Below are 22,562 nucleotides of genomic sequence, written 5' to 3' on the forward strand. Positions count from 1 at the left end.
ATCAATAAATTTAAATAAACATTTTAAACTGACTGAAATTTTTAGTATTACTAAATTTTTTTTTTTTTTTTTTGGTACCGGGGATCGAACTTGGGGCCTTGTGTTTGTGAGGCAGGTGGTGGCACCACTGAGCTAAATTCCCAGCCCCAGTATTACTAAATTTTAATTATTAAATTTTCAATGTCCTCTTTGGTCATGCTGTTCAGTTGTACCTTTCTAGAAAACTGTTGGTTTTACCTGGATTTCCTATTCGCAAAGACTACTCTTTCTAATCTCTCTATACCTATGTCTGTGGTTCCACTTTTTTGCCCAATATTATCCATTTTTGCTGACCAAGTTTATGTATTTTATCATTCTTTTGGAAAAACTAAATTCACTGTCAGCTTATATTGATTATGTTTTTCTATTGACTCTATTGATTGTATCTGTTTTCTATTTCACTGATTGTACTCATATACCTTATTCCCTTTCTTCTCATTTCTTTGCATTTAATATTCTTTCCTCTAACTTCTTATAATGAACAGTTCACTACTTCTGGTCTTCCTTTATTGTTGATATGATACAGTCATGCACTACATAACTATATTTCAGACAAAGGACTTTCCACCCCAGGGCGGTCCTATGAGGTTCTAATATAGCCAAAATCTTCTATTGCATAGTGATGTCCTTGCTGTCTACAGTGAAGACGCAGCACAAAGCATCACTCACCTGCTATGGCAATGCTGGTGCAGATAAACCTATGTGCTGGCAGCCAGGTAAGCACCATCCATTTTATACTTCATCATGATTGTGCACCATTTCGGCTGCTGCACGTGTTTGCTATGCTATACTTTTATCATTGTTCTAGAGTATACTCCTACTTATTTTAAAAAATGGTTAACTCTAAGACAGCCTCAGGCAGTGCCCTCCGGAGGATGCCAGTGGCACTGATGTTGCAGAGTTGACTGCTCCACACATCACCTTCCTCTGGAGACCTTCCAGGGGGACAAATCATAGAAGGGACAGTAATGACATTGATCATCCTGCCTCTGTGTGAGCCAAGGAAAGTGTGCATGCTTGTGTCTTCATTTGTAACAAAAACATTTCAAAAGTTTTTTAAAAATTTAAAAGTTTATGGAATAAAAATCTAAAGAAAGTGTTTTTGTACAGCTGTGCAGTGTTTGTATTTCAAGCCAAGAGTTATTCCGAGTCAGTTTTTTAAAATCAGAAAGTTTATAAAGTAAAATACTTACAGTAAGCTAAGGTTAATTTATTACTGAAGGAAGAAAAACTTTTTTGTAAATTCAGTGTCACCTAAGCATGCAGTGTTGATGAAATCTGCTGAGTGTGCCATTCTTCATGTCCACAGCCCACTCAGTCAGTGGCTCAGGGCAACTTCCGGTCCTGCAAGCCCACTCACGGTAGGGGCTGCCCAGACAGGCACACTGCTTTTAGCTTTTGTACCTTATTTTCACTGTACCTTTTCTGTGTTCACATACAATGGTGTCACCTCCACCTAAAGCACTCAGTACACCAGTTGCTGGTATATGTCACATACGTGTGTAGCAAGCCACACTGCCTAGGCTGGAGTAAGTACCCCATGATGTTCCACAATGGCGAAATCACTTCTCAGAATGAGCCCCAATCATTAAGTGAAATGTGACTGTACAGTAGAGGGTGACATGACAGAACATCCGCATATAACTTAAGGCTATAAATGCCTCTGTGGTCAGTCAATTCAGTTAGTATGATACTGATGCATTCAATGACTTTTTTGAGACATTATAGCTAGGCACAAGGTGAATTTTTTACATATATTCACTCATTCATCTCATTTATTTACTCATTCATTCAGTTTTGCAGGACCTGGAAAGTCCTTGCACTGAGAAAGCACTCTACCAATAAGCTCCATCTCCAGACCTTTTTTTAATTTTTTTAATTTTTGGTACCGGGGATTGAACTCAGGACCTTGCACTTGCACAGCAGGCACTGGAACCACTGAACTAAATCCCCGGCCCAAGACCTTTTTTTTTTAAAGACAAGGTCTCCTAAGTTACCCAAGCTGGTCTCAAATGCAAGCCTTCTGCCTCAGCCTCCTAAGAAACTGGGATTACAGGCTTGTACTGTGGCGCTTGGCAAGTGAATTCTTATATATGTTCTACTTTTATATATTTTAAAAAATATATGTATTCCATATTGTTCAGAGTAAGGTGCTGTATTATGTCCATCAAATTGAAACTTTGTTCAAATTTTCTATATCTTCCATTGGATTTTTATTACTGAATTCAGTTACAAAGAGAATTGTATTAAAATCTCTCAGTATCATTATAAACTTGTCATTTTTTTCATTTTTTCATATTATACCTTCATTTTTTTTGCTTTCTGTTGAGACTGATATTAAGTGCTCACAAGTTTTAAACTGCTCTATTTCACAGTAAACTATAACAGTCACTGTTAAGTACTCACTCTCAATCCCAATGACTTTTTGTGCCCTTAAAGCTCCTCTATTGGATAGTAATATCCAATCCAACCCAGCGGTCTTTTTGCTTGCCTATTACATCTGTCTCCTTTCTTTTATATTCAACTATTTGTGCCTTCATGTTGTACATATATCTACCTCCTTGAAATAGCACAGAAGATGAAATCTGCCTTTTATAATCCAGCTTGTCTGTTCGTACGAAATTTAGTCCAATTACATTATATTCATCTATTTGAATCTTATTTATATCATCTCATTTTGCATCTTTTATTTATCCTGCTTTTTCTCTTCCTCTGTTTCTTCTTGTTGTTCTTTTTTCTCTTCTTTGGATTGTCTGGGCTTTATATACTAATTCTTTCCTCTTTTGGTTTGGAAAACATATTCTCCATTCTTATTATTCGAGTAATTCCTTATGTTGTAATATACACATTTGACTTAATAAAATTACATTTTAATCAGTACCTCAACTCTCTTTGCTAAAAACACAAAGGCTTAAAATGTTTTGTTCTGATCACCTGAAGTGATGCTACTTAGTCATTATTGCTTCATACAATCTAACTTTAAAATGGTTAAATACATATATTTCTATATATTTGTACAGATAAATATATCAAGTTCTTTAGAGTTTCCTGAGCATTTCAGAGAAAACCTCAATGTTTCCTGTAGGAATCCCAGATGGCGGCCAGTGTGGGACACATTTTGTGTTGATTTATAGGACAATGAAAGTAGTGTGAGGGAGAAAAACAACTCAGAGAAAGTCCATGGTAAGATCTTTTTGGAGAAGACTCCCCCAGATCCAAGGGCCAGACTTCTCATCATTTTCTTTTGTGAAAAGTAGATTTGTTGCACAGTCATCCATTTACCAAAAAAAACTGATCTTGCCCAGCCAACTTATACCTTGGGCCTTGACTTCTGTCCTTATGTGGTCACTGAAAGATATATCTCATTTATTCAGATGGTAAATCCCAACCAAGAAAATGAAGTAGTCAGTGCCAGTACATTCCTTGGGTATTCCTCTTTCTCATTATTTACAGACCAAGTATAGTTCCTAATTCCTTGTAAATTCATCTCTGCTATGATATTATCCAGAATTTCCCATAACACAGTGACCTTCAGAAAACACTTATCTGCTCGTGTCATCCCCTTCCTGGCTTAAAATTCCTCAGAGAGCCCTCTTCACCCTGAGTACAAACACCTGACAAAGTGCAGCTCAGTTATTCTGTCCCTACTTGCTTCCCCTACCACACAGTCTTCCACCCCCAGTCTCCCAGGGCACCAAGCTTTCAGCCACCTGTGAACTTGGCCAAAACCAGGGTCCTCACCTGGTGAACTGTCCCCCTGCACCTGAACTTCACATACAAATGCCTCTCCTACTCATTCCTCTGACCCCATGCAACAATCCCTCTCCCAGAGAAGCCTTATTTGGCCCTCCGTGTAATTTAAGGCTCCCTGTTGCGTGCTCTCAGGACACGTTCCTCCTAGCACTCATCTTTGGTTGTGATTATACACTCAATGGTGCAAGTGTCTGACGTCCGTCTTCTCAGGAGCATCTCTGCTCTGGGTCATTAGCAGCTGGGTCAGTGTTTGGCTCACAGTCTCCACACACAAAGCACTAAATGAATCCTGACTGAATTAAAATATTGCAATGACAAACTGATGAAGGGAGAAGGTCAGGATTAGGGTGTGTCCATGGAATGAAAGGAAAAGTCAGAAAGAAGGATACTGAGAAGAAAGGATTGACAGTGTTTGGTAAATGCAGTGATAATATGTCTAAAAAGGAGGTACATTTCACCAGAAGAAATGTGATTACTGACATTCTAGCCATACTGAGTGTGATGCGTAAGAATATCAGTACAAAAGTCCAGCAATGTTTGGAAATGTTGGCCACATGCCTGAGGTCTGAGGTAAGATCACTGTCCTGGGGACAAAGGTTGCACAAGTCCCTGGAGGAGGATGTAAGGTAAGGAGGCTTTGGGATACAGGGGCACTGAGCATGAGGCAGCACCTCAAGGACCAGTGGGAGGGGGCCAGAGTAAGAAAGAACAGCCCTGGTGATTAGAAACAGGGAGTGTGGAAGCTTGAGGAAGGCAAAGGAAGGCCTTTCACCAGGAGAGAAGGGCTAATGGCACAGGCTGCCCAAAGACCAAGAAAAAACATTTCACGATGAACGAGAGAAGCAAGGCAAGTAAATCTTGGATGAATTCCCAAGTCCTTTCAGTGTTCATGGTAACTACATCCTTTCAGAATGAACTCCAGAAAGGCAAATGAGACAGATGCATCCAAGACTTGGAGTCTTCCTGAATTTTGAAAAATGTCAGCTTTGCTCAAATTACTCTAAAATTTCTCAGAGTTTAAAAAATAATGCATGAAGAAATTCCCAATTATTTTTCAGGAATTGTGTTCTGGAAGTATCTAGATGTTTCTTATGTGTTCTTTTCCCACAAGTCTTGTTGCCCACCCCACAACAGCTATGTTCTAGAACCTTCTGTGTTGTGTGAGCCACTTCATTTCTGGCTCACAGATTTACTATTCTAATGTTATTCATATTACTCATATATTTAACATCTTATAAATTAAATACCTGTACTTACAAGCCATATTTTCTACTCATTCATATAGGTCCTGGGAAAAAACACAGGGAAAGTTCACCAGTTATTTTCCAAAACCACTCTTCAAGTTATCTCAAGTGATAGCACCATTTTAATACAGTAAAAATAGACATAAAACGAGTCAAAATGAAAAAATTTTATTATTGCCACTTACATAGTAAAAAGGAGACATAAAGGCACTTTCTGAGTAAGTTTAATGCTTAAAATACTGAATTTTACTGAGTATAGACTATGTATAGAGAATATGTTGTGCTTTGATAGAAAAATCACGCATTCTCTACAGTACACACTTTTAGACTAACTTTTCAGTGCCCTTGAGATATTTTACAACACTGTAAATTGATAACTATACAAAATAATTACCTATAAATGCAAATTTTATGGAGCAGATTCAATTAACTTCTCCCCTCAACTGTGGGAAAAAACCATTTTTCCTCTATTTGTACATTCACCTGAATATTCCTAATCTATAAATGTGTCTGGTTTTGGGGTTGTCCTCTGACATGTGTGTAACATCTTAAAAGTTTCCTCATTCATAATGACCTAAAAAAACTCATTAGCACAAGTTTATTTCATATCTGCAGGAGGGTGATGGCTTATAATTTCTGAAAACTATTATTTATCAAGATGTGAGGAAACTTGTCCTATGAATTCAGAAAGACAACTGACAAATGATTGGTATTTCTCCAGATACCATCATGTGTAGAAAATGTTTACTGCAATTCCAGCTGCTTTTGGTACAGTTTTGGGTACTCCAACCTCTATCATCAAACTCCAATCTATATGGGACATCTCCAACACAACAGCAGCAAACCTGACTTCCCACCACAGCTGGGTGCTGGCTCCACGACTGAGTGCATAAACGAGTGAATGGAGCTGAAACACAGACAAAAACTAGGGTTTTTATTTCCTCCCATCAGGGCCCACACAGACTGGCCCCAGATGATGCCAACATCCTTCCCTCTGAGTTGTAAATCAATCTTCTCTCTGGATCTGGGATCCAGTATGCCACACACAGCCCTGCACCTCACCTTCTGCAGGAAAATTTTTGAGTTATTATTCTCAAAACCCAAAACTCACTTTTGGGATGGGAAAGTACAGTGGGGCTCTGTGGCTGGGAATCTGATAGCATCCAGGCCCAGAGAGATATGCTGAAGCCAATCGCTTTCTCCAAAGCACCAGTCCGGGACCTTGCAGGTATAACCGGGTCAATCAAAGGGAGCCATTTAGTCTCCAGACACACTGCTGCCGTGGGATCAAGTTCACTTATTATTCACCATCTCCAAAGCCCTTCACATTCACTTCTTAGCACCTCTTTCCAGAGACACAAAGCACAGCCATTTGGCAGGAAAGTGACCCACTGTCTCAGGATGCTGATTCACTATTCATGATGAATGCTCTCATGGGAGCCAAGTGTGCCAAACCTCTGACGTGGATTCAGATCCTCCAGCCTGGAAGACCTTCAATTCAGCAAAGGAGGGACAAAGCTGAAAATGCCAACGTCATCCAGAAGCATCACTGACACAGACATTAAATTGCTAGTTAGAAGCCGCTCTTACCTACTCATCATACCAGCCTGGGAAACACCAATGGGCCCGCTCAGTAAGCACTTCTCTATCTTCCAGGAGTCAGCCCTGAAGACCTACAATTGGGACTTAAGAGGTTGCTTTTGCTAAAAATGTGACTCTTCACTTGGCCTGCAGATGTGCAGACTCTATGTCCCGATTCTACACCTACACCAGCCGGCATGAAACTGGTATGATCTTCCCACCAACAGCCCAGCAAAAGACTGGAGCACTGGAGAGACAGAGTGCCCAGAAGAAGGGTCAGGACAACCTGAGAAAGGGGCCTTGGCCTGAGGGTGAGATGAGATTAGACAGCTCAGAGCCATGATTCCAGGGGCACCGGAGGAGCTGTGCAGCCCTGCTTGGTATCCTCACAAACACTGGTGTCCCAGAGCATGCAGACTGAGTGAGAATACATCGTGGATGGGCAGAGATGCCATCAAACACTAGTCTTCTACAGATTCACACTCCTCCCCAGGAAGGTGGGCTCTAGGTCCAGCCCCCTCACAGCCTGGAGCCCTTGGACATAGGTGGCTTACTCTCCCTACACCAACCATAGTCCAAACAGGGCCACCAACCAGTCCTAATGGCCTCATTCAAAGGGCTGGTCCACGGCAGCCCTGTTCACAAGGATAGGCTGGGGAGGTAAAGGTGCATGGTAGGCCAGTTCATGGGGGCATGGAGCTCAGGGCTGGTCACAAGGCCCCTTCCCTGTTCAAACACCACCCCACTGCCAGAAGCCACCCCATATCCAGAGAAGCAGCCTCACCTGAGAGGCCACACACATCCCTCCACTCATGCCAGAAGCAGCCAGGGGCTAGTGAGTGGCAGACTCAGAGATACAAAAGGTGTATCCCTGTGGCCAAGATAGGACCGCGTCAGATGTCACAGTGCTCTGGAGCTCCCAGTGGGATCAGCTAGACCAGCAGAAAAGACATCTCCAGCTTAGTGTCCATCCCGGCTTTGTCTGCTTCCTCCCTCAATAACTCAACTGCACAAAAATCAGGCTCTGCCAGCCACAGAAGAGGATGCCTCTTGGAGGCAGTGCATGGTTCCTCTTCCATTTGTTTCTTCACAAGGGACCTTGGGTACTGCAGGACCCATACTGGCTTCCCTGAAACACACGTAGCTTGTCTACCTTGTTTTACTGTCCCTGGAGCTCCCAGTAACCTAGGATTGAAAATCTGCTGGAAAGAGGAGCCTGCCTTTATAATACAAATGCTTGTTTCAGAGCCAGCTCTGCTAGTGAATGGACAATGTGGTACAGAGGGGACGCAGATGACTGCAATGTAACAAGACCCTCGGACCTCCTCCAGCTAGGGCTGTGATGGCTCTCAGAATTGCCACAAGCCTCTGCTTTGGGCAGTGACCATAGAAACTCAGGTGCCCACACCAGTTATTGCAGGGTGAACAGAGACCCAACTGGTAGTTGTGTTGGTCCATGATGAGTTTCCAGGGAAAAGGAAGAGATGAGTGCTTTATTAATATGGCTTTATTGGTTCACGGACTCTCCCAAGACAGTAGATGCTTGGAAGACACTAAAAGAAGGGGATGTGAGAAGCTATCCTTATCACACCATGTTAAGTGACCATCTCCATTAGGCCCCTGGGTTTGCGGGCATCCAGAGAGAACATGGAGAGATGCAGGTCAGCCCCAAATCACACTCTCCATACCAACAATCATGGCCCAACACAGCCCAAGAAGTGATTTAAAAACTGGGCCCTATGCTATGCAGTTGTCAAGGAGAAGGGGGTGTCCTTGGCCCAAAAGTAAAAAGAGCCATTGGTGGGGACAAATGCCCATCCAAACCACCTTGCCCACTTGCATGTGCCCAGCCAGGTGGGTGTGCTCCCAGGACACCCACTTTGTGTCCAGGTGGACCCCCCCCACCAATGTCTTCACAGTCTCTGCTTCTGGGGGCACAGTCATCAAGAGAGACCCACAGAGCTCCTCAGGCCAGCAGGTAGGAGTTCCTGGGCCTGGCTGGGAACCAGAGATCTGCAGAGGTCTTGGGCATGGGACCCACAGATGGAAACAGTCGCTATGGGTACACCTCCACTTGCAGAGATTGGCCCTATAACAGGCTGCAGCCACCATAACAATGTTCCACAGAGGGCTTCGGACAGCAGCCAGTGGACAGGACAAGATGGGCTTTCAGAACTTTCCCCTCTACTCCATGTCATGTGATCTCAGACTCCCAAACCTGTGACACCCTCCCCCCCGGTGGGGTGAAAGCAATGTGACAGGGTTGGTATACTGACTGAATCAATGGTGAGCACACTCTAGCCTGCTGCAGATGTTCAGGCTTCTCTGCCACCCTGGATGGAGAATAGAAGTGAAGAGTCACCTGCCCAAGGGACAGTGTCTTCTGGTGGGTTGACAAATGTCCCAAGGAAATTTCCTCCTCTCCAGCCACACCCTGTCTCTCCTGTGTGCAGCCAGTGAGGGGTGAGCCCTGTGCACCATCTCAAAGCTCCCACCCACAGAGGACAGTGGCGGGATCCCCAGTCCCAGGGGTGGCAGCTAGAAAAGCAACACCTTACTCAGGAGATACCCTGACCTGTTATTTCTGTCTGCCGCTTCCCATACTGCTTAACACTGGCTTAGCACATTTGCAACACTACTCAAAGAACACGGAGAGGAGCCAGCACTTACCGGCAGCCCAGACATGGTAATTTTGGAAAGACTCATTCTTATTTTTTCTTTTCTTCTCTTAAATAAGCTTTTCTCTGAAGAGCTCGAGACTGAGATCGCACTTTCTTGGGTATAATTATCACCTTTCTCCACGCTGTGATTTCCCCTGCCTGCCTCACTACCTTAGGAGCTGGTCCTCCTACACACAAGGGGTGTGTGTGTGTGTGTGTGTGTGTGTGTGTGTGTGTGTGAAGATGAAGGGAAGTGGGAGGAAGCAGGAAAAGAGGAAGAGTAGGAGGATCAATAATAGTAACGCCTTGGGTGAATGGTGTGTCTCTGGTCTGGTTACCTCCTTGTATGCCACAGGACCCAACTCCAGAAAAGGGTGGGGGCTGGGATTCCTTGGCACTGGCGATCACCTCCTCCCCAGGGGGTGGGTGCTCTCTGGACCATGGCTTGCCTGTAAGCACATTCTACCCAACAAATCTGACTGAATTTCAAAGTCAATGACCCACTTTTCTTTAAAATCTAAGTAACACATTAAATAGGTACATCCACTTTGGAAGTTTGATTGGTAAGATCTACTGCAGTTGAACACAGGTATCTCCCAGACCTGGGCTATATCAGAATGCACCCACATGACCACAGAAAGACATGTGCAGAACAACAGGACTCATAGCAGACAATTACTGGAAATCACCCAGCATTCACCAACTCTCACAATGAAACAGTGACTGGAAATGATCATGAGCAATCTACAACCAAACTGGACTAATCGCACAAACCTAACATTCTGCAAAGGAAAATATACAGATTACCCTGAAATAACTTACAATAACAGGTAGGACAAATCTATGTGCATAGAAGGGGGAACCATGGTCACCCCTAGGTGGTGTTTAGTTTATGAATTTTCACCAAGCTATATACAGTACTTATGCTAGATGCACTTATAGATGTGTTTTTTTTAAAGAAGAGTTTTAAAGAAAGTAACAAAATGAATCATGTTCTTGCCGTGATGAAGCCATCCTTGTCACTTCCTATTTGGGTTGAAAATAGAAAAGGCAGCAGGAAAATGTTACAGTGACTCGGGTACTTGTAAAACCCACAGAAAATAAAATCAACGGAAGCAAGATGCAGGCCCAGGCTTCCGTCAGAGCCGAGGTGGAAGCCAAGGGATGGGGCAAAGAGGAGGCAGAACCAAGGGGCCCAATGAGAGCGGTACCTCTCCCCTGCCAAGTTCTTTCTCTGGGGCAAACTGCAACTCAAATGAAACCAGTCACACATTAACACTTGTCATTTGATTATGACATGTGTGTTCGCACAAGAGCAAGTACACCTATCACTGCTCGATACTCACAAGGGCCTGGTTCCAGGACTCTTTGCACACACCAGAATCCATGAATGCACAAGTCCATTACAGTCACAGACTTTGCATATAACCCATGCATTTCCTCCCATATACTTTAGGTCATCTCTATATTACTTGTGATCATCTAATGCAACACACTGATGCATAAAATAGTTGTTATACTCTATTGTTCAGGGAATGATGACAAGGAAAAAGTCTACAAGTTCAATATAGACATCATTTTTTTTCCTGAATATTTTTGATCATGGTTGGCTGAATCCACAGATGAGGAATCCACAGGTTTGGAGGGCCCGTTGTACTGTGCAAAGAGAAAATGTGAGGGATTGACTCTGCACCCCAAATTCCAGCCTGGCCTTGCTGGCTTGTAGGTGTCTGAGTGTCTGCTGCTAGGATGAGCTGCATGAGACATGAACAGATGTTGACCCTGAGAGCAGTTTCCTGTGACATTACAAGCCCCTCACCAGGCCTCCTCAGAAGGTAATGCTCACGAAATCCCTTTGCAAGGTGACCTACAGATGACAAAGTGGATGAAGGCAGGTGGCAGATGGCACTGCCAACTAACCCAGTCCTGACCTGACCACTGCTGCAGCTGCCACCCTGACCTGGGCCTGCCTGCGCAGCTGCAGCAGGTGCTCAGTTCCTGGTCTCCCATCATCTTCCCACCACAGAAAGGAATTTGCTTTACGTTGGAAAGGAAAATGAATGAGTACCTGCAGCTCCTAAAATATGACGGTGCTCAAACTCAAAATCTGAAGAATACAGGAAGAGGGGCTGAGGCACACTGGACCAACTCCCCTATTCATGAGGTCTGACCTCATCACATACGTGTTGTGTGACAATCATTTATCAACATTTCAGGCCAAGTGTTATGTATTAACTTTGCTTTTTAATTTTAATTGCAGAATTTGGAAGTGTCTGGAGCCTGGGCTGCTTCTCTAACAGTTCAGAAAGAATCTATCAGCTCAAATATTTTTTTAAAAGCGAGCTTGCTAAACCTGCAGACACTGAGCTATCAGCCATCCCCTCTATGGTCCAGATGCAGCTTTTCCCCCAAAGGTCCACATGACAGAGGTGTAGTACAGTGTGGTGACCTTGGGAGATGACCTTTAAGAGATGAGACACTAGTGAGAAGACACTGGGCCACCAGAGACACTGCCCTCAGACAAAAGGGATGGATGTAGTTCCTGCAGCATTTGTGGGAGTGGGTTGCTATAAAGAGTACAAAGCCCCTCTATACTCTCTGGCTTCTTGTCCCGTTCAGCAGTCTCTCCCTTTTGCATTCATTTCTGCCATGATTTCATGAGGCCCTCACCAGAGCTGGAACTATGCTGTTTGAGCTTTTAGCCTTAAAAACTGTGAGCTAAATAAATCTCTCTTTCTTTATAAAAATATCCAGATTCAGGTATTTCCTTACAGCAACAGAAAACAGACTAATCCAATGTTCAAGGACACCCCTTCCCTCCTTTCTAAGTATGCATTTCTTTCTGTCCATGGGGTTTCTGTCACACTGTGGAGTTTTCAAGGTGTCCTGGATGTTCATTTTAAGTATTTTTCCTTGTCTAATCACCTTGTGGGGTGGAAGACACCAGCACACAATGGGAGTGTCTATCAACTCATAGGGAGGGAAGGGGACTCTGTGCTTTCCAAGCAGCAGCTGCTTGGTTCCTCCTGAGATATTTTGTGGTATTAACCCATAATAATCACTATCCATAACTGCATCCAGCCTCAAAGTCTCAGCACTGTTCTTTACCACAGTATATACCTGGTCCCTGTCATAGGGAAAATGTACCTTTCCATTTACACTGGCCACAACACTCACTGTAAACTTTGATACTGAAGAAAGCAACAGACTCTGGTTCTAGATCAACTACTCTAGGATTGGAGGCCCCCAAAATAACATGTACTCTGTTCAGGGTCAGCAGCCTTGAAATAAAGCCAAAAATCCTGACAGTGCTTCCTCTAAGGTCAACAGGGCAACACTTTCTCATCTGCAAACAGATATCATTCTTTCCATTCAGTCAACAGCTACTTACTAGATGTCTTCTCCCTGCATAGCCACTTGCCAGGGACTGCAGGAATGTGGAAGCATCTGAGCTCCAGAGCCCATGTGAACAGCCTTCAGTGTTAAAGGTAAATAACTGAGCTGGTGACACCACTGCTTGTTGTCAACTAGAGAACTGCCTTACACATATGCACTAAGGGCTGTCTACAAGAATATTCAATGCTAGCACTATTTGTGATTAGAAAAATAATAAAAACAACTCAAATGTCCAACAAGATAGGGTGGGCTAAAAAGAGAAAAATAATCTCTGTTATATCCACATGAATGAGGCAGAGCTCAAGGCTAGAGAGGAAAATGGAAGTCTGAGTAGATGTTTCAAATGGAGGGGATTTAATACAAGGAACTGACTTTGTAAGTGATGGCACAGTTGGAGGGGATGTCAAGGCATGCCAGAGATTAGCAACAGGGGGGAACTGCTAGTATCTCCAGGAGGGAGAGGCAAAAGAGGTGGGGTGCTCTGGGACAGGTCATGAAGGGCAGGGCTGTCCCCAGATACACACACACACACACACACAGCTAGGAACATGGCCTGAAGCAGAGTGGGAGGGGAGCGAGGGGATCAGAGAGAATCTTCTTGTACTCTTTCTCCTGAACTCCCCACTGATTACACCGACCTGGAAGCTGGAAAGTCAGGAAACTGAGATTGTGGCTCCCTGCCAGGGGATGGAAGGGACATGGGATATCCTGGGAGACCCTTTTGATATTGAAAAGGAGGAGGTAGATCAACTTCTCACATAAGATGCAGGCTGAAATGCACAGGCTGCTACTATCTAAGTATAGTAAAAGATCATGTTGCCTGTGAAGAAGCAAAAATGGATATAAACCAGATCTCACCCATCTAATTATGGCCTGGCTTCTGGAAAGTTGTGAAGATATTGGGAACAGGGACAGAGGTGCTCCAAGAGGACACCGTCATTATCTGCAATGTCTTCTATCTTCACAAGCAGGAAGTAATCTATTAATTACTTGGCAATAATAGTTCATTTTAAGGACTAAAGGGTGGGAGAAAATGAAAGGTTATTCAAACAGCACAAACTTGTTTTCCTAAGATGAGTAAGTTGTGGAGTTCCAGGGCAACAAGGTAAGAAGTTAATACTGTAGTTTAAATTAAATTTGATAAAGAGTAGATTTAAAGTGTCTTCACAACACACACACACACACACACACACACACACACACACACACAACACAAATGGTAACCAAAGGTGCCGATGGATGTATTCATTAATACGTCAGTAGTCATCATTATACAATGTACATATCAAATCATCACTTTGTATATCTTACATGTATCCAAGTGTTATTTGTTGATTTGAAATTTTAAAGTTAAAAAGTTAAAATATGAATGCACAAGCCAATTGTGGTGTGTGCTGCATACAACCCTGCCAGTGGGAACTAGTGTCCCCCAAAGTCACATTTAGGGGAATTCACACCTGTCCTTTGGTTTACATCCCATCATCTTCCCACTGGGCTCTTCGTGTCTCCAGGACAAAGACTGTTCCTAGTAGCTCCAAATGGTACCAACAGAGAGTTGCTCCCCAATAAAAGTCAGCTTAACTCTATCCAATTAATTATGAAGATGTCTGAAAAGGAAAATCTGACAAATAGCTACAGTAAAGGGTCAAGGACGTAGGAGTTGAGGTAGGCCAAGAGAGGATCCAGATTAAACATCTGCAAGCCTGTCATTCTGTGAACACTTCACAAGTGTTGAAAGGAATGAAAGTCTTTCTTTACGTGATCTATCACCCAGAGTGCACACTGTCACATTCACTTGTCCTCCACACACATCCTGACCTTCCAGTCTGTGGAACAGGCTGGGCCCTCCGAGACAGGCTGGAGCTAGATGTAGGAGGCCTCAAGTGCAGGATGCCAGGTCCAGCCCCATTGTGTACATCATGTGGAAGGAAGCGAATGCAATCTCCACCCGCACAGCACTGTGTCAGGAAACCCATCCAGGGTGGTGGCCTGGAACCATCAACAGCTTGGGCCTAAGAAACCAAACAGGTGAGAACAGGTTGAGAACATGCAGGTGCCAGGTGACAAGAAGTGGGCCTGAGGGAAGATGCAGAGACACTAGAGCCAAGGGACACCTGGGATGACTGTGAAGGAGGAAGAACAGAGACCCTGCTTCCTGGATACTGGCACAGTTGTGGATACTCAGGGGACCTGGTTTACAGGCAATCCTAGGAGCTTTTCATCAGGAATGATTAAAGGGCTGGGTTTTGTACAAAGCAGAGGTCAGGCAGGTGCAGACAGAAACCCTGTGTGGACAGCACCTTGGCTCATATGGGCAAGGGCAGCTCCTTCTCCAAATGGTCCCCAGCCAGGGTCTCACCCTCCTCACACTATGTTGGGCATCTGTGCAGGTAAGAGCTGGTGCCACTGCATCAGATGGCCCCAGTGGCACCCTGCTAATGTTTAAGGCAACAGAGGATGGAAGAAGTGAGCTGAGTACTCTGAGGGGAGACAGCGGTCAGAGTGGGAAGAGGAACTGCACAGCAATGCTGAGCTCAGTGAGAGCAAGTTTACAGTGAGGAAATGCCTGGTGGGTCCTATGTGATCACCATCTTCCAGGTAAGTGCCAGCAAGGCTGGGTAAACACAGAAACTTCACAATGCCCTCTCCTGGGGACCTATGCTTACAAGGGCACATGTGTGTATGTGCATGTATGCGTGCTGCATGGACACAAGCATGTTAATAAACACATGCTAACAAACATCTGTAAGCACCCTCAGCGCTGTGGGTCACTCTGCAGATTCAACCAGTAACACAAACCCTTGGACCAATGCTGAGATCCAGCTGGGCTCTCCAGAAAGAGCAGCTCATATTGCTGCTCAATTCTGGCAGCACCCACTGGTGCCCATCATCTCCACAGTGCAGGAAGTCACAGCCCAGAGCCAGCCAACAAAACAGTGCTGCAGAACAGGGATGGCAGCCAAATCATGAATGTTGTGCCTCCTCCTAGCTCTCAGAAAAGCCCTCTGTGCCCTGCCTGCTGTCTTCCTAGCGTGCCAGTGCCCCAGTATATCCCATGCACCTGCAACTCTCTCTGAGGTCAATAAAGGCACCATTCCTGAAAACTCTGGGAGTTTGGCCTTCCATTTCAGGAGGAAAGGAGGCTCACTCTCCTTTCTGCCCTAAGAAGGCCCACAGCTTCTCTATATATACCTTTAGGCCCTCAAGAAAGACACAGCTGCATCACTAACTCAGAAGGGTCTTGATCTCAGCATTTCCAACATGGCCCTGTCAGTCTGAAGTACAGTCAACATGTTAGACAGCTTTCCAGTACTGTGACAAAAATACTGAGATAAATAATTTATGTGGAGAAAGACTTATTTCAGCACATAGTATTAGAGGTTTCAGTCCTTGGTTGCTTTGGGCCTGTGGTGAGACAGAACATCATGGTGGGAGCCCATGGTGGAAGAGATTGCTCACTTCATGGCCATGGCAGCTGGGAAGCAGAGAAAGAGACAGGAAGTGGCTGGGGCCCAAATATCCCCTCCAAGGGCACACCCCCAATGATCTCACTTCCTTCCACTAGGTTCCACCTCCTAAAGGTCCCACCCCCTCCCAGGAGGGCTACAGCCTGGTCACTAAGCCTTCAACACATGGCCTTTGGGGAATAGTCGGGCTCCAAACTGTAATGGTCAATCTGTATGCTTGAGTAGAGTGTTTGTTCAAATGCATGGGGCAAAACCTCAGCACCTGTGTCCTGACTCATAGCAATGCTTCTCAAACTTTACTTTCCTGTGTGATAAGAGACCTTGTTAAGCAGAGTTTCTGGGTCTCCTCAGAGACCCAGCAGGTTGCGGTGGGACCTAAGATTGCACATTGCTAATAACCATACAAGGGACCACAAGGGGGTGCTGATGCTGATGCTCCAAGGACCTCTCTTTGGAAAACAGTGACTTCTACTATGCCTAGAAATTTATGACATGCAAAAGAAATCCATCGAGCTGTGCAATTTCAATGACTTTCGGAAACCAACAGAAAATCACATTTACAAGAGTAATTCTTATGAAATAAAAATGAATAATGATTCAGGGCATGCTTGGGAGCAAAACTGTATTGCTCTGGCTGTAAATTAGCCTTAGAAGGATGCATATTTCCAACATCCTCAAAGAGGCTAGTGATTTAAAATTAATGATCAAATTAGAGAGATTTAGTGTTACTAATGCAAAGACAGTTCAGCACAAATGCTCACATTTCATAGATAAGCAAACTGAGAACAAAAGAGATCATGCAGAAGCTAGGTGCAGAAGTAGGGCCCCTGCCTCTAGACTCACTGTCCTGCACTCCTGCTCTGGACAACGCCCCTGACCTTGGGAGCCAAGTTTCCTATCCACAAATGTTTTTAAGGCAGAAACTATAAAGCTGCATGAGCAACATGAAGTTTCTCTGTCCTCTGGTAGCAGAACAATACAGACCAGTCCTGCACAACATCAACATAAAAGACGTCATTCCTGGTGTCTCCTAGAATAGATCCTCATTCCGTGCTGATGCTCAGAACTTTCTACACCAAGCAAGTGTGCTTCCTGTTGCTCCTTCTTTCCCTCCTTCATACCCTAGTTCCCATGCACTTGAGTACTAGAAAGCAAACCCCAAGAAGAAAAGGCCACCAAGGGACATTTACAGCACCCTGGGAGCCTACATATCCGTTTATGGTTTGCTTGGCTCAAGATGGAAAGATGATGCTCTTGCCATCTTAGGCAAAACAACTGTCCAGAGATGCCTCAGAGTGGACCTCCTTCTCCTTCCGGCTTACCTCTGCTCATTTTAACACACTGCACTCTGCTGGCTTGGGCAATCACAGCTGCCTGGGGAGATGCCCTCCCCCAGCCCAGACTTCTCCCTGTCCTTGTGAAATTAAGTCAGGGGTTAAAATTTTGTTTTTCCTTCTTATTTTGTTATCAGAGGAGCAGTCAGTGTGTAGGAAAACCAAGAGACTGTCAAAAAGAGAAGATAAGGAAAACATCACCTATTTAAAAAGCGAAGGGCACCATATGATGTGTGGAAGGCAATGTCTTCGCCTGATAGCAACCACCCTTATGCCTCGGCTTCCAGCTGGTGGCTCTTCTTGGCCTCCACTGTCCCATCTGTGCTCTGTATCAACCTTGGTGTGTGACAGAGGGCCTTGGACTTCTGTGGAGGAGCAATTTGAGGTAGAAGCACAAACTCAAGTGGAAGAGACAAGGTGGAGACACTTGGTGCCAGGTGGAGTTCACCCTCTGAATAAATTTAAACAAAAATCAAATGCCACTCAAAAACTCCACAGCAGATCGCCAGGTGACAGAGCTCCACACAGACACACGGACGCACTCCGGTTCCGCTCCAGTTCCACCAGCAGCATCAGCAGCCAGGCCAGTTAGCACAGGACAGGGGATGGCTGCAAACACCCTAACACCTGCGGAGTTGAAGTGATCTGTAGCCAACTCACACACCAAGTGTCTGATTAACAGTAATAAAACATCTTAAATAACCCATGATACTTTAAATAAACATCAATAAATATTTATGACCTATCTATTCAATGGAATGCCAACCAGCCTATGAAATGGCAATTACAATAAAAACATAGTTATCTTTATTTAAAATACATTGTGATGAAAATGCAGCATGGAACACCCAATTTATAAAATGCAACATGCAGTATTATGTTCATTTTGTGATGGCCACCTTTTTTACCATTCAGTGAGGGATATTTATATCCATAAAAAAAATTCTTCATATGACTGAACGCTAGAAAGGGACATTGAAAATTATTATTTTGATTGCAATAATTTTAACTCAGTTTCTTTTTTCTTCCGATTTCTATTATCACTTATATAGTTTGTAAAGATGTAAGTTAGTGGTGACAATGTTATCTGGCAAAAATATCCAACAAATATTTGCTGAGCCTCTCCACTATGCTAGACACTGGGCACACAGCCAGAAAGGCGCTAGACCAAGGTTCTGCTCAAGGGACCTTACATTCTAGTTGGGGGAGGGTGACAACCAAATGAGCAAACCCATATATAACCATCAAACAGTAACACGTGAATGCTGGCATAAAGGCCCTGTGTGGTGGACACACACAGTCCATTACTCCAGACTTCCCAGCTGTCTGCTTTGCAGAAAGTCAGGCAGTGACCAATATCTGATACACTGAGTCGGAGTTTCCCATTGCTGCTATAATAAACTACCTTAAGTTTTTGTGGCCTTGAACAGCCTCAGATCTTACAGTTCTGTAACTGAGAATCCCAAAGTGATTAACTTGGCCGAATTCAAATGTCAGCAGGGCTTTGACCCTTCTAGAAGCTCCAGAGAAGGATCTATGTCCTGGTGTGTTACAGCCACTAGAGGCTGCCCCTTCCTGGGCTCATGACCCCCTCCATCTTCAAACCAGAATTCACATCACCTTGACCTTTCCATAGGTCATCCAGTCCCCTTCTCTGGCTAACTCTTTCTCCTGCCTCCCTCTTTCACCCAAAAAGACCCATGTGGCTGCACTGGGACCACCATGAGAACCCAGAGTAAGATGCAACTCAAGGTGAGCTGAACAGCAACCTCAACTCTGTCTGCAGCTTTAGCTCCCCCTTAACTGCCACACAGCATAACAAATTCACAGGTTCCAGGGATTAGGGCATAAACATCTTTGAGGGAGACATCATTCTGCCTACAGCACTGGGGTAATTTCTTGTCAAACTCCCTGTCAGAAGCGTTCAGTCATCTCTCCCTTCAGAGATGTTTAGTATGGAGGAAATAGTTTAAGAGTTTTTACTCAGAAGTTGTAAATTCAAAACTATCACAATCTACCTGAGAGATGTGGGGCAAGTCACTTTAACTAAAATGAGGAGGGTAGAAATCCCTAATCCATGGTTCTGTAAGATAACTATGCGAAGTAAGCCATATATGAGAAGTGCAAACCTGCAGAAGACAAAAGCAAGTTAGTAAATATTAGATGTACTCAGTTGCTCCTGACACTATCCATTAGTTAAATTTCTTTTTCTTTGCAAACAAATGAAATTTTTCAGGTTAAAATTTGAACAGGCATTCTAGGATATTATGGTAATTAGGCAAAAGCATGTGATTCACTCTTTCCCACATTCCCATTGAAGGAAATATACATAAAAGATGCTGAATGTGAATGAGCCCCTGAAATACTAATTGGGATGTGCCAGGTGGACCGTGGAGGGTATACAGACTGATCCCTCTGTGTGAATCCCTATTTCAGAAATATGAGGCTTCTGCTACTGATAGAAACTGCTGTCAAGAGTAGCCAGGATTAGGGCAATGCCAAACCAATCAGTGAACCCCACCACTATGTCTGTCTATCCTCACCCATTAGATACCCCAATTCCTGGAAATGCAACTCAACCAGACCAGAAACCACTGACTTCTGGAGATTAAGAAAAAAGAGGAAAGGTAAGAACCAGGGAAGGGAATATACAGCAGGTAGTAGATTTTCATGCACTGTCTCTAGATTTAAGAAACAAAAGGGGTATCCAATGATGGAAGATAGAATGACTAAAGCTCCATCTCAATATTTAAACTACCAGGCAGCAGGAGCAAATTTCTTCTCAAGCAAGCTGAGTAACCCCACAAGTGTCAACACTCACACTGGGAAGTCAGCCAAAGACCATGCACAGTGTTATGGTTTAAGCCCAAAATGGCCCCAAAGCCTCCTGTGTTTGGAAGGTAACTGGATTACACCTGGTTTGTTATTGGATTGGTGTCTGGTCACAAGAGGCAGTCACTGCAAGTGTGACCTAGAAGTATATATCTCCCTTCAGGGCTCTGCCCTTTGCTCTCTACTTCCTGTCTGCCATGACATGAGCAGCTTTCCTCCACCAAGCTGCTTCTGCCTGGAGCCACCCAATCACGTAAGGACTGAAACTTAAAATCTGAGTCAACATAAGCCTCTCCTCCTTTAATATGCAGGTGTTGGGTATTTTGAGCCAGCCATGAGAAAAGTGACTAAGACATATGTCAATCAGCCCTTTGGCATAAGCAATGCTAATAACCGACATGATGTGGCCAGGTGAGAGTGGCCAGTTCACTCCGCAGGGAAAAGAAAGTTTGCTCATGTGCATGGCCCAGGTATCTTCATACAAAGCTGGATAGTGCAAAAAACCTTGAAAATTCTCCACAACAGGAGAAAGAGAAATTCTGTTCTTTTAAGGAGAATTTACTATAGGAAACCGAAGTAAATTTTAGAACCTATTTGTAATCTGAATATCATGCCAAATAAATGGTCTATGAAAAAGAAAAATCAATAATTGGAGAGCAAGACTGAGATTATAATCCAGGTTAACTACTATATAGGTGGACAAGACATGGTTAAAATGTCTTGAAATGCTTAAAAAAACCAGAAAGGCAAACAACATAATTGGGGATAAGGGTCAATAGAAAGAAGAGCCAATAGTGATGAAAATGAAATCATTGAGGAGAAAAATAATTTGAGATTCCTGTAGAATGAAAAGAAAAAGACAAGCAGAGGGAAGTGATGGAGGAGATGGCAGACCTGGAAGACAGCTGAATGACAAATACTCCTTGTCCCAAGAGAAATGACCAAAACAAACTGTCATAGGTGCTTTTCTCACTGCCGAGACAAAATACCCAACACCCAAAGTGAAATGAGGAAAGGTTTATTTAGCTCTCAGTTTGTAGAGGTTTCAGTCTGTAATCAGCTAGCTCCAAGGCAGGGTAGCACGGCAGAGGGGCAACACAGGAGAAATAGCTCATGGCAAGCAGAAGACAGCAAAAGCAAGCAAGCAAGGAGTAGACAAGTCTCATTCTGTCCCTTATATTGTATCCAGGTAGCTGGGATTAGGGCGATGCCAAACCAATCAGTGAACTGATTTAGCAATCACATACCCTTAATCCCAGCATCACACACTCCAGATTCAGCCACCTCTGAAAAAGCCCTACCTCTGACCACGTGAAGCTGTGGGGGGACACAAACCATAACACAAACACAACAAAACATAAACCACAACACAAACAAAAAGCTACATTCAAAGGTAACATTCTCCAGACAATGTAAAATAAAAACTTAGGTATTTAAAAATACCTACATAAAAACACCTTGACAACTTAGAAATAAAGAACCTATCTCCCAAGTAATTGCAGAAAAGTATAAAACTGCAATTACAAACTATTTGTAAAGCACCAAGAATGACTGTACTATCCTCAAAGTCAAATACATCAATCAAAAAAGAAGAAAAATAAATAAATCACTTAATTCAACATGTCAAAAAATAAAACAAAGGAAGTAACAGGTTTTTTAAAAATAGTAAAGCCATAATTAGTAACTCTTAAAAAGGAAAAATTTATAAATATAAATTAATAAAATAAATAAACATAATTTAATAAAATCAAATATAGTCCGGTTCAACTGAGGAAAAGAAGAAACATGTAAGCTAGTACTGAAAAAAGGTTATATAATCACAATTACAGAACAAGTTTTAATTTAAAAAATGCTTGATTGTGTTAGTTTTTAAAATCTTAATGAAATTGATACTTCTTTGGGAAAATATGAATTAACCACATAGAAAAGTATCACTGGAAGAAACTGAAGTGTGTTCAAAATTACTTTCGAAGAAGACTATAGGGTGTGCAGTGTTATTATACATACTCTTTCAAACTCTCAAGTTACAGATAATTTCTATGATTCACAAAAATATTCTGGAACATAGAGAAACATGAAAATCAATTCATTTTGCAGGCAGTATAATCCCGACACCAAAAATCTAACAAAGAAACTCTATGCAAACTTATCTCAAGAATATAAAAGCAAAACTTTCATAGAAATTAAAAATAAATCAAATTCAATACCATATTAAAAATTTTAAAAGGGTCATATCTATTTAGGGTTTCCTTCAGG

General features: G+C 43.3%; 1 protein-coding gene across 3 annotated transcripts in view; it reads right to left on the reverse strand.

Moving 5' to 3' along the window:
* Positions 1-22,562, reverse strand: part of Slc24a3 (solute carrier family 24 member 3) — a 487,613-nt gene that overhangs the window by 440,434 nt on the left and 24,617 nt on the right. Inside the window, exon 1 of one of the 3 annotated variants that reach the window (XM_087188636.1) lies at positions 14,492-14,509. The exons of the other annotated variants lie outside the window; for them this stretch is intronic. The gene's annotated coding sequence lies outside the window, so the exon portion shown is untranslated. Of the gene's footprint in view, positions 1-14,491; positions 14,510-22,562 lie in introns of those variants that run through there. 3 annotated transcript variants of the gene reach the window in all.

This window comes from Heterocephalus glaber, unplaced genomic scaffold (genome assembly GCF_053883595.1).
Source record: "Heterocephalus glaber isolate CG9 unplaced genomic scaffold, H.glaber_assembly_v1.0 deba00001532, whole genome shotgun sequence".
Lineage (NCBI taxonomy): Eukaryota > Metazoa > Chordata > Mammalia > Rodentia > Bathyergidae > Heterocephalus > Heterocephalus glaber.